The 12,211-nt window shown below is 44.2% G+C and overlaps 1 protein-coding gene across 4 annotated transcripts in view; it reads left to right on the forward strand.

Annotated features, from left to right (window-relative positions):
* Positions 1-12,211, forward strand: part of PKIG (cAMP-dependent protein kinase inhibitor gamma) — a 115,397-nt gene that overhangs the window by 38,116 nt on the left and 65,070 nt on the right. The window contains exon 1 of one of the 4 annotated variants that reach the window (XM_037044130.1): positions 2,292-2,373. The exons of the other annotated variants lie outside the window; for them this stretch is intronic. The gene's annotated coding sequence lies outside the window, so the exon portion shown is untranslated. Of the gene's footprint in view, positions 1-2,291; positions 2,374-12,211 lie in introns of those variants that run through there. 4 annotated transcript variants of the gene reach the window in all.

The following is a 12,211-nucleotide window of genomic DNA, read 5'->3' on the forward strand; positions in this document are numbered from 1 at the left end:
CAATTCCTGCCTCAGCATATCTCCCCCCCTACCCCCAAATACCCCCAAAGTTGCTTCAGGACCATGAACCTTCCAAGAAGCTCTTAAAGCCCTGTAATCAAAAAGATGTTTTAAGCTTGTTCATTAAGAGAGAACTTATCTTGGTAAGAGGAACTTGAAAAGAGCTTATTATTAGGACTTGGGTTTGTGCTGTGTATCGCCAAGGATAGGGCAGGGAAGTAGGGCATTGTTTTGAATTGGACAATCAAGAAGCAGCCACAAATTGATGTTTAGGTATCTTAATTTTTATGCAGGAGGTAGGAAAATGAAATAAAACAGGGCCAGAATTGAAAAAGAAGCAGGATCCACTCATATTAAGTCAGAAAAGGAGGATGTTGGATCATGAGTCTCTTCTTTGTTCCAACTGCAGAGTGGCCTTGCCTACCATTTGTTTACATTCTGTGCACTGTTTATGTTCAGTGAGGAACATAGGGCCGAGCCAGCTGCTGAAGAGCTTTTCATCTTCTGACCTGCAAGCACTAGTCCTCCCAAATGTGGGATCCTGCGGATCTCTGGGTTTAACACTAAGCGTTTACATGTGCCTCCTCTCGCTGGCAAAGTTAGGGAAAAGCCTATCTTTGAGATCCTCTACTCCAATTTTCCACCTGTTGCGAGAACTCCTCAGCACCATCTCTTCTAGGCTAGGGGCCCACTGCCACCTACAGTAGGCCCTCCTATACTTACAGTCGATTGTGAAAACTGGGTGGTTTGTTTTTCTTTTTTCCTCTGTAGGGAGGAACTTTTTTCTTCTAATCTTTTAGGTTCAGTGACTGGGCTGGCTAGAGACGGAGCCTTTTATACCGGTTGGCCAAGGCTGGTAAATGTTAAATTTGTAGAGAAGTGTTAAGACAATGGGAAGGGGTCTAAGCTTTTGGGGAGGCAGGCTGCAAGAAGGTAGATAGATACATGGCAGAAATTAATTATGTTTAAAAAATACTGTTTTAGCAAGGTTTGTTCTGTCGGTTTCCTCTCATTGATAAGAGTCTAGGGTTAGCTCCTGTGATTATCCTGCAGGGAGGGAGGGGAGCAGGGAACACCTAAACAAACGGAAATTTACAGGGTGAGGGCAGAGTCCTTGTGTCTGCTTCTCAATTGCCTGCAACTCAAAATTACCCTTAAAAAGTGGCATATTTTGAGGTGGCATATTCTGATCCCTTTCACTCCTATAAATTGTTTGAAAAGATAATGCATGTACTTGGCTTTTTAAAATACTGCAAAAAAAAAAAAAACCCCACAACACAGTGAAAATGCATTTAAAAACCCCGTACTTCCCAGGTCTCTTTCCAGAATTCATATATGCATATGCATATGCATATCGCCCCCCTTTTAGAGGTCTACAACTAAAATGATCTACGTCTCTCTTAGTTCTTAACTCATTGTACGGAAGCACCATAAGTTATTTACTCAGTCCCCTACTAATGGACATTTAGGTTGGTCTTTACCGTTTTGCTTTCACAAACAAAGGAGCAACGAATATTTTTAAAAATATTTTATTTATTTACCTTTAGAGGGGAAGGGAAGGAGAGAGGAAGAGAAACATCAATGTATGGTTGCTTCTCGTGCATCCCCTGCTGGGAACTGGCCTGCAACCCAGACATGTATCCTGACTGGGAATCGAACCGCGATCGTGTGGTTCGCAGGCCCGCGCTCAATCCACTGAGCTACACCAGCCAGGGCTTCGAATATCTTTTAGGCTCGTGTTCCCGTGTTATCTGCCGGATTATTCCAAGAATCGCAATTTCTGGTCACAAACGAAATTATTTCCCATATTGAAATGAAATGTGGTGATCTAATTGTCGCCTTGAGCCCAAAGAAGTAAGCTTTTTATTCTTTGCCACACCACCGCTCCGGAGATTAAAGCAGGAGGCATCTGCCACCCCTCCCGCGACAGTTTTCACGTCTTTGAATATTCCCAGTCTAGCAGGCTCCTGTCGCCCCATCCTCTCTCGGAATGGTCTCCCTCACACGTTACAGAGAGAGAAATCGAGGCACCGGCAGGGTCCGACCTCAAGTCCTCCCCCGGTCTTTTCCCCAGCATTCCCTTCCTCTCTCCTTCTTCGGGGCCACGCTCCAGGACGCGAAACCCGCGGGTCCCACACTGTGTGCCGATTCCAGCCCCTTCCCTTCCGCCACCGCCACCCGCTCGGGGCCGCGGAAAGACCCGCGAACCCTCCTGGTCCCCTCCGAGCCGCCGTAGCGGGAGCTGCGGGAGTTCTGGCGCTCCGGTCGCCAAGGAAACGGGCTCGGCGCGCGCTGCGGACGCCCAGCAGCCCGGGGGAGGCGCTGCGGGACCAACCGTTGGCTCGGCGAGGCGGTGGGGCGGCGGGACGGCAGGTGAGCTGGGGCGAAGTGGGCATTCGCGGCCAAACACAGCACCCTAGTGTCAACTCCTTGAAGCGAGCGAGGGGCTGGGCGGCGGGGGACCCCCGGGAAGGAGACGGCGGCGGGACCATTGTGCCCGTAGCTGCGTCGGGGCGGCGTCCCCACGTGCCCTTTAACCCTGCTAGGCGCTGGCTTGGAGTGAGTGCGCGTTAGGCTGTTTCATTATATTTGGGGGCCCTGATCGCAAAAGTTTCTTTAACAACGGCAGAGCCCTTATTTAGGAGCTGGGGAATAACTCAAAACTGCAGAAAATGTCTCGTCTGTCTGCCTGTATGACTCTTCTGGGGCCACAGAAGGTCGACTTCAGTTTTCGTGTCTGTGAAATGGGGATGATGATAGCACTCGTCTTAGAAGGTTAATAGAAAGTACGTTTATATGTAAAACTCTTGCAGATAAGTCCACAACACTTGGTAGCTTTTATTATTACTAATACAGGTATTTCTCGTTTAATTGCGCCTGGCTTTATTGCACTCCGCAGGTGTTGCACTTTTTACAAATTACTAAAAGCAAGACCCTCCACCAGCAAAAAGATCACAACTGGCTTTATTGCAATACTTGTTTTGTTGCTGTGGTCTAGAATCCAATTTGCACTACCCCGGAGGTGGACTTGTCCTAACAAGGAGGTCCGACATGGGGCATGTTTGTGTACCAGGGCCTGGGCCCATTGCCACGGGAAGAAGAGTGAGTGAGACATCTTGTCCTCAGGGAATACCACCGTTTTACAGCATAACTAGGAATTTCTTGTGATTCGAGGCCTGATTTGGGGCATACAGGGAACTATGAATACACAGAGAAGGCAGTTAACCCCAATTTTGGGTGATGAGGTTGGGGTGGATGGCCAAAGAGAGATTCCAAAAGGAGATGACTTCCAGAATGAGATAGAAGTCTGCCTTTGTCCTGGTCAGAAGATGGGGCTGATGGGGGCACAGTGTTCTAGAATCTAGGTAGAAAGAGCTGTGTGTGCTAAGCCCAAGGGGCAGAGTGCAGGCTTCCTGGAGTTTGCTGGGATTTCACAGGCTGGAGGCTTATTCTGAACTGTGGAAGTGGTCTGGCTAAAGGATATTTGAGAAATAAGAGGTGTCCCTTATGAAAGACTTTCCTTGTGTGTCCTTGCAAGTTTTGAGGAGTTTGGACTTTATCTCGGGGGCATTGGGGAGCCATCAAAGGATTTTAAGCATTCAGTGATGGTTGTGTGTGATTGATTGAAGTGTGGTTTCAGACAGAAGAGGGTTTTTTTTTGTTCTCTCTTGGTGTCATCACTCCGCCAGTCTGCTTTCACATTGCAGCCATTCATGTATGGTTCAAGAACTATTTATTGAACACCTACTATGTGCAGGGCATTGTGTAGGCAGTAAGGAATCAGGTGCCTGCCCTCCTGGCACGTAATCCAAACAGGTTCAAAGCTGCATTCACAGAGATGAAAGCAGTCTAGCAAAGCTGGAGCTTAAATCAATATTTAAAAAAGAAAGCCATCCAGTACAGCTGGAACTTAATCAATATTGGAAGAGATACGTCCAGAGAGATTTTTTAAAAGACCCAGATCATTCAGGGCCACTGCGTTGAACACTCTGGAAGAACCATTCATGTAGACAGTGTGAAGAAGTGACCAGAGATGGTGGAGAAAACCTAGGATTGTGTAGTGATGAGAGCCGAAGGGAGAGCCCAGCTTTGCTGGATGCTGCTGAGATTTCAAATGAAATCAGTTAAACATTAAAGTGTTCTTTGGATAAATCCATATAGAGGTCATGGGGGACCTAACTGAGCAGATTTGGTGAAGTGTTGGGGGCGGAATCCATAATACCAGCCGCTTCCAAAGGTTCAATGTAATATATCAGTAAGATGAAGAGAGAGTGGGATGTGAGAAAGACAAAGTGTAGGTAGGCAGCTGAAAGGAGTTTGTGAGGGGGAAGAGAGAGAAGGCTGGAGAGTGATTAGAGAATCAGGTGAAGCCTTTGTAAGCACCAGAGAGACGGAGGCATGAGCCCCTGTAAATGCTGACTGCACACAGTATTGGGGGAGAGACTGAGAACAGATGGAAGACAAAGTGGAAAATCAGCCATGCAGCTTTCCCAAGAGGATGAGAGTGAATGATATCCACCACACAGGCACTTGAAAAGGAGTCTAATGGCTTCTGCATTTTTGGGAGAATTGGGAAGCAAGGTAAATGCTGAAGAGGAGTGCCACCAGCATAATGCGACAAGGAAAAACCGTGTGAATGTGGAGAGAACGTTGTGTTTTTATTATTGGCACATAGCTGACATGTATTGAACTGATACTGTGTTGAGCGCTTTCCGTGCACTAATCTCAGTTGATGGGACCTTTGCAGAGGTGCTTCGAGACAGCCCCCTGGTAACTGGGTAACTGGGAACTGGGGTTCGTGGATGAGGAAACCAAAGGAAAATGCCTACTCAGGGTCACATAGGATTTGAATCTAGGTCTGCCCAAACCCAGAGCTTTTAGTCTTAATAACTAACTAGATGATATGATTGCCTGCCTCTAAGAGGATTATCTGCTGAGAAAATTCAGCAGAATTAAGTTAAAAGTAATTAGATATAGGGTTAAGTGAATAAGCAGCTACGAGGTAGACAAAAAACAAATGCATTGTGCAAGCAATAACGGTCAGAAAATGTAATTGAGGGAGAAATGACTAGCAATATGAAAAATAAGCACCAGCAATAAACTTTAAAATAAATGTGCCCAGGCTAGCCCAGGAGAGCAAGAACTGGCCAGAGGGGAGGAGGCAGTGTGCAGGACCGGTGTTTGCATGAAGAGGAGATATTTGTCCCTTGGGGAAATCAGAATACTGATACCACAAAGGGAGTACATAAGAGCCCGGATGTCTGTCATGAGACACAATGAGGAAATACGCAGAGACCTTGACCATGGTGTTTTTAGAATCCTGAAAACCTGCAGACAAACTGGTTAAATGATGGCGCAGTCATGTGATGGGTAAAGAAAAGAATGAGGTGGGGACTCTGCCCATGAGAAAGATGTTTAACCTCACGTGGTTAGGGATGAAAAGCAGATTACAGTGTGTGCCTGTTTTTTTAGTGTATTTGTCCCATTCCCATGCATCACTCCTGCACCGTCTCCCACCTCCCCTCCACAATCCCTACACTTGTCCACGTCCATTACGGTATGTTCCTGTTTTTTACTTTTTTAAATGTATACCTACATATTTACAGGGAAAACATCTGGAAAGATTAGTTCTTTAAAATTTTGTAATTTTTAATTGGAGTAAGAGACCCATAACATAAAATTTGTCATTTTGGTGGTGGTAAAGATACTCGTGCAGTCAATCTCCAGAGCTTTTTCATCTTGTAGAACTGAAGCTTTATACCTGTTCAACAACCATTAAACAACAACTCATTTCCCCATGGCCTTTGGGCACCCACCATTCTATTTTCTTTTTTAAAAAAATATTTTCTTTATTTTTAGAGAGAGGGGATGGGAAGGAGAAAGAGGGGGAGAGAAACATCAATGCGTGGTTGCCTCTCGTGTGTCCCTTAATGGGGACCTGGCCTGCAACCCAGGCATGTGTCCTAACTGGGAATCGAACCGGCAACCCTTTGCTTCACAGGCCCGTGCTCAATCCACTGAGCTACACCAGCCAGGGCTCTACTTTCTGTTTGTATGAACTTGACTACTTGTATAACTGGATACTTCATGTACTTTTATACGACTAGAATCCTTCATATTACTGGAATCACACAATATTTGTCTTTTTGTGATTGGCTTATTTCATTCATTGTAATGTTTTCTAGGTTCATCTGTGTTTTAGCGTGTATCAGAATTTTTTAAAGACAGTCATATTCCAAAGCACTTTGTATGTACAGTGCATGGATGTAGACATTCAGCTTGCTTCCCGATGCAGCCTTCTGTGAATGATGCTGCTGTGAGTGTGGGTGTACTAGAAAGATCAGATCTTTATGTTTGTCATGAGATTACGGGGAGATTTGTATTCCTTTCCTTATTGCATTATTTTTCCGCTGTTTTATGAGCATGGATTGCTTTTATAATAAAACAAAGCAATAAGGATATATTTGTCCTGTTTGGGGAGATGGAGGAGCAAAGGTAAAAATGAGACAAAATAGCCTGGTCTAGGCCGCTGGCAGCAGGAATGGAATGGAGCACGTGGACTTGGGAGACATTTCAGGAGAATCAACAAGACCGGACAAGTAAGGACGGGGGGAGGAATGGAAGAGGGAGGCTTCGCAGCTTGGGGAGGGAAGGGGGCCGCCGTCCTGCAGGAGGGGGAACTGAGACTGCAGAGCCCTGGAGCCTTTGTTCGGAGTGGGGACTCTCTCCTGAAGGCAGAGGGGAGCCATCGAATGGGAGGGAAACAACGTCATCAGATTTGCATTATGGAGAGATCCCTCTGGCGCTCCAACCCACTCTTTGAGCTAAAGCCCAATTGCGCCAAATTGTCCCTTGTGTTCCCTCAACTTGAACCTCTGTTGATGTCCTTTCATTTTGAAATGAAGCCTTTGTGCCAAGAGATACACGCCTCTTCTTCTGAAAGCACCCGGACTGTTTTAAATAAAGTCCTGTTTAGGTTACACTGATTCCTAATTCTGTACAATTTTATCTGAACACAGTCTTTTATAAATTTACTTCCTACCTTTAGTAGGGCCTACATGAATAATTGGGAAGGTAAAACCCGGGAATCTTAGATGTGTCTCACAAGTGTGGTTTGCACCAGGACTTGAATTGCTAAAACTTACTCTTAAGAGAAAGCCTTGGTTTCTTATCAAGTACTCGATAAATGAATGGACATTCTGAATGATTCCTGTCTTTAACCAGCTGTTATTTTCGGTTTTCTTTTTAAAGAATTGTACTTAGTCCCGGTCATATCAGGGAAAGAGCTTCGACTTTATTTCTCTTTAAATTGTTACGTGTGCATTACTGTGTGTCAGTTGATGTGAGTAGTAGCACCAGACCCTGAACTTGAACATGTACACTGTTTCTCAGTTTTTGGTGTTCTGAGTGGTGTTTTGGTGGTTTTCTCTCCAGCTAAAATCTTCGCTAATAAGTAAGCTTTGATCATAAGACTTCTGAGGAATTCCATCTCTCTTGGCCCAGAGGCCTGGATTTCTGCCTGGAGACCATTATCGTGCCGTGGAAGAGGGCATGTGGGCATTCCAGCACGAAGTTTGCTTTGGGCTTTAACTCCATTTCTACTGAGTTTAGATGGTGTTTGGGGTTTAATACACCAGTGAGTGTGGGTTGCCCCGGAGAGTTACTTAGTGCAGTGGAATTTGTCCCAAAGTGACTTCTTTTTCCAATTCACGTGGCACTTTGTTTGCACTTTCCTTTTTATAGCATCTCTCGTAGCTGGGCCTCCGCCCTGATTACTTTTGCATTCGTTTCGGTCCGCTACAGAGCTCTGGTTATTTGAGGACAGGGACCCTACATTGGACCCTTATCTATCTTAACCTAATGGGTGCTCATTTTATGTTTGTGGAATTAGGTGACTGTCTTCACTTCTTGTCGGTACATAGCTGTCTTCCATAACACTTCCTTTGAACTTATTGTTAGTGGGGGTTCATCTTCTAGCTTCTTCAGTGGGTCCGATTCCACATTAGAATAAACAATTCTGAAGGTTTGTCAGGTAGTTTTCAAACCTAGAGGTAGAGAGAAGAGTATAAAGAAACCCCCAATACTCATTATCCAGCTTCAGTAATTATCAGCATTTTAGAACCAGTGTTGATTTGGGATGGGGGTAAAGAAAGCATGCTGCCATCGGGTGCTCATAGTAATTTGTGGGCAAAGAAGCAGGGGGGCCCCAAAGGCAAACTGCCTGTGTACCTAGTAGGGTTGTCATGAAAGTTCCGTGACATATGAGCGGGGCACATAACAGAGCTCAGCACATAGTGTGACTTAAGGGCTGTCACTGCTCCCACCCTTGCTGTCATTGCCATTACTCTCATGGCCTCATAGCTGGAGGGAGCTGGTTTTGGTAGCCATGGCACTTACCAACTTGATGACTTTAAAAAAAAATGTTTATTCATTGATTTTGGAAAGAGAGAGGAAGAGGGAGGGTGGGGAAGAGAGAGGGACATGGAAATATCAGTGTGTTGTTCCACTTATTTATGCATTTACTGGCTGATTCTTGTATATGCCTTGCCCAGAGATCGAACCTGCAGCCTTGTATCAGACAACGCTCTAACCAACTGAGCACCTGGCCTAGGCTTGGGACACTAGCCTTTCTGAGCTGCAGTTTCTTCATCTGAAAAAATGGGAACAATAATAGCATCTTACATGCCACGTGAAGCAATGAAATAATTCACGTGCACGTGTTCCAGATCAGTCAGCATTAATCACAGTTTTCCAGATTGGTGCTCTGCTCTGGAGGGTCTGTGCTTCTGGAGTTTTGGGGAGTCAAGCCTATTCCTTGTATGGATTCTCATTCTGAGGCTTCATATTAGTGGACCCCCCCCAGTTATTTTTCAACCTAGCAAATAAACAAACATCATAGTGCAATATGCTTTGTTTCCATTTGCAAAATGTATGTTTCTAAAGCATAGAAACAGTTTCGCTTTATATAGCTTGTCCATATATGTGCAAAAAATGAAATACCAACCAAGCTGATAAAGGGATAAAAATAGTTTTCCTAAGAAACTGTTTGCTGGGGATTAGTGTTGGTAAAATTTCGTGGCAGAATGTTTCACCATCTTTGAAATATAAACAGTATCTTCATTTGTCTATATTTTTCTGACAACACTTTGCTCAACTCCCAATTAAAATAGCTTTCCCAAAGCCAGCATTCCTCTTTTTAAAAAAATCAGTTTTCTTTTTTTAAAATGAAGCCCAAGTGTTTTTTAAACACTTTGTTTTCTCCTCAGTACCGTGAAGAATTCTGATCATGCAGAACATCCATCCAAACCACACACACACACACACACATACACACGTATCTGTCTGAGATAAGCATTAGCAGACACTGTGGGAAGAGAAATGGAATATCCCTGGTGGTTGTAATAAGTTTTCTTTGGTGTTTGTTTGGACAGGACAGTCAGCTGTTCCATCTCCTAGGTACAAGAGTTACATAAATCCAGGTCAGAAAGTCTGTGCCTTTAACTTAAGTTGTCAGGAAGATTTTCTGTTTCCAAATGACTGCTTGCCATTAGATCTGATTTTCTAAAAGTTTGGTTTTTCAGTTAGTAAAAATTTGGCTTTCTTTCCATTTATGATTTATGACATCTTGTCCTTTTCTAAGCTTATTCAGTCAAAGAAGCTAAACTCCCATTCTCTTCCCTCAAATAACAAAAGTAAATCACGCAAAGTACAGTTTTATCTCAGAGCAATATTTTAATGCCACTCTTTGGCCCCAATGACATATGCACCCTCAGTTTTATTTCCCATAGACTGTCCCATTTAAATCATTTGTTACACAGTCTCTTTTCTTGATTTTTCTCCCCCTGGGATTCCAGTATGTTTTGTTAATATTTCTTTTAAAAAAATCTAGCACAAATCACTTCTAGTAGTGATCTAGCCAGTGTTGTATTAGAAAAAATGCTACTTCTAATTTAAATTTTCATTTAAATCTAATTGAGATTGAGAGTGCTGACAGGAAAAACTTTAGATTTTTATAATTATGGGAATCCTTTACTTGGATACATATGTATGTCTCTCTGAGTGAAAACCAAGTCAGGAAGGGGAGTAAATGTAATTCTTGATCCTTCTTGTTAATCACTGAAAAGTGGAGTTTGGAACTAGTTTTAACTTCTGAAGGATTTGGAGGATTTTATCCAGTATCTGAAGTATACCTTATTTATTTATTTTTTATGTGCTAGGACTTTAGGATCACTTTTTTAAATTTCAAAATACATTGAACATTTACTGTGTGCTTAGCACTGTGTTGGGAGTTTTACACATACTTGGTTGGTTTAACTCGCACAGAAGCACTGTTGGGTAGGTATGATTTAAATACCTCCTGCCCTGACCTCACCGGCTTGTCTACCACAGTCCAGCTGGTTATGTTGCTATAGCAACAGAACCCACCCTCCTCCGTGATGCAGGCTTCGAGCTGCCAGACAGTGGCAGCTGCCTCCTTGCGGACTTTCCCCATTCCCTTCTTGTTCCACTGTAGGATTATGGTCCTGCGTCTGAAACTGATACAGTGTTATGTGTCAGTTATATCTCAGCGAAACTGGGGCGAGGGGAATGGGTACCCGGGGGCGCGAGCGTCAGAGCTGAACGCCCACGGTCAAAGGCCTCAGATAGAACTCCACAGCTGCGCCGTTCAGTGGGCTGGCCAGCAGCCAAGGGCGGCTTTTTAGCGCTGGGAATGTGGCTGTTCTGAATTGAGATGTATTGTACACTTTGGATTTCAAAGACTTAGTTCAAAGATAAAGAATATGTCATTAATTATTTTTTATATTTACATGTTGAAAAGATAGTGTTTTATTAAAAATACTGGGTTAGATAAAACAAAGTTTAAAAATTTTATGTGTGTATACCTATCATGTATGCATGTGTGTGAGGATATAAATATCCACATAGCAGGCGGGATGATTGGCTTTTGTTTTGGGGTTTTTTGTGTGTGTTTTTGGCTTTTTGAGATAATTGCAGATTCATATGCACTTGTAGAAAATAATACAGAGATGCCCATTGTGACTCAGTTGGTTGGAATGTTGTCTGGTTTGACTGAAGGGTCGTGGGTTTGATTCCTGGTCAGGGCACATGCCTGGGTTGCGGGTTCGGTACCAGTCGGGGTGTGTGCCAAAGGCAGCTGATCGATGTTTCTCTCTCACATTGATGTTTCTTTCCCTCTCTCTCTCCCTCCCTTCCCCACACTAAATTCAATAAGCATGTCTTCAGGTGAGGATTAAAAAATAAAAACGAAAAGAAAATAATACAGCCTTGGCTGGTGTAGCTCAGTGGATTGAGCGCAGGCCTGTGAACCAGACGATCTCGGTTCGATTCCCAGTCAGGGCACATGCCTGGGTTGCAGGCCAGTTCCCAGCAGGGGACACATGAGAGGCAACCATACATTGATATTTCTCTCCTTCTCTCCTTCCCTTCCTCTCTAAAGATAAATAAATAAAATCTTTAAAAAATAGTTTTAAAAAATATTTTTTAAAAAGAAAGAAAATAATCTACAAATAGATCCCATGTACCATTTACCTTTTCTCTGAATAATATCTCATATGTCACCTCCTCAAGTCAGCCTTACCTGACCACCATCTAGAATGTAGCCTCCTTTCCCGCTTCCATTCACCTGTCCCATTACCTTGTTTCATTTTTGTCATAGAATCTGCTCCTGTCTGACATTGTCTTATTTGTTTAATTGCCCTTTGTCCAGTAGAAGGTGAGCCAAAGAGAGTGGTGGTCTTGTCGCTTCATCACTTTGTCTCCAGAGCCTTGAACACTTGATGAATATACCCCAGATGGCTGCATTTCATGGGTGAGGAAGCTCAGTTTCAGCGCGATTACGGTACCTGTGGCCACACAGCCAGTAAGTGGTAGAGCCATGGCTCGAAGCCACCGGCACAAAACCTTTACAAAGGCTGTAAAATGAGGTTGAGTTTGTCCTGCTCGAAGGACAGATAGAGTGATGCTGGGGGACGGGCAGTGGGCGGGGGCGAGTGGTACAGTTCCAGACCAGAGGAGTCATCCCGCCCGGGTCAACTCAGGCTTTGTAGACAGCCATGAGGCATAGGGATCCCATTCTAAGCACAGTGAAAGGTATCAGAAGGTTCTAAGCAAGGGAACGTGATGAGCAATGTGGTCCAGCTTCGCTCCCAGGAAGTCTGCTCTGGTGCCAGGGTCAAAGTCCTGGTCTGGG

Source organism: Sturnira hondurensis, unplaced genomic scaffold (assembly GCF_014824575.4).
Source record: "Sturnira hondurensis isolate 20B ecotype Veracruz unplaced genomic scaffold, ASM1482457v3 Scaffold0004136, whole genome shotgun sequence".
NCBI classification, from domain to species: Eukaryota; Metazoa; Chordata; class Mammalia; order Chiroptera; family Phyllostomidae; genus Sturnira; species Sturnira hondurensis.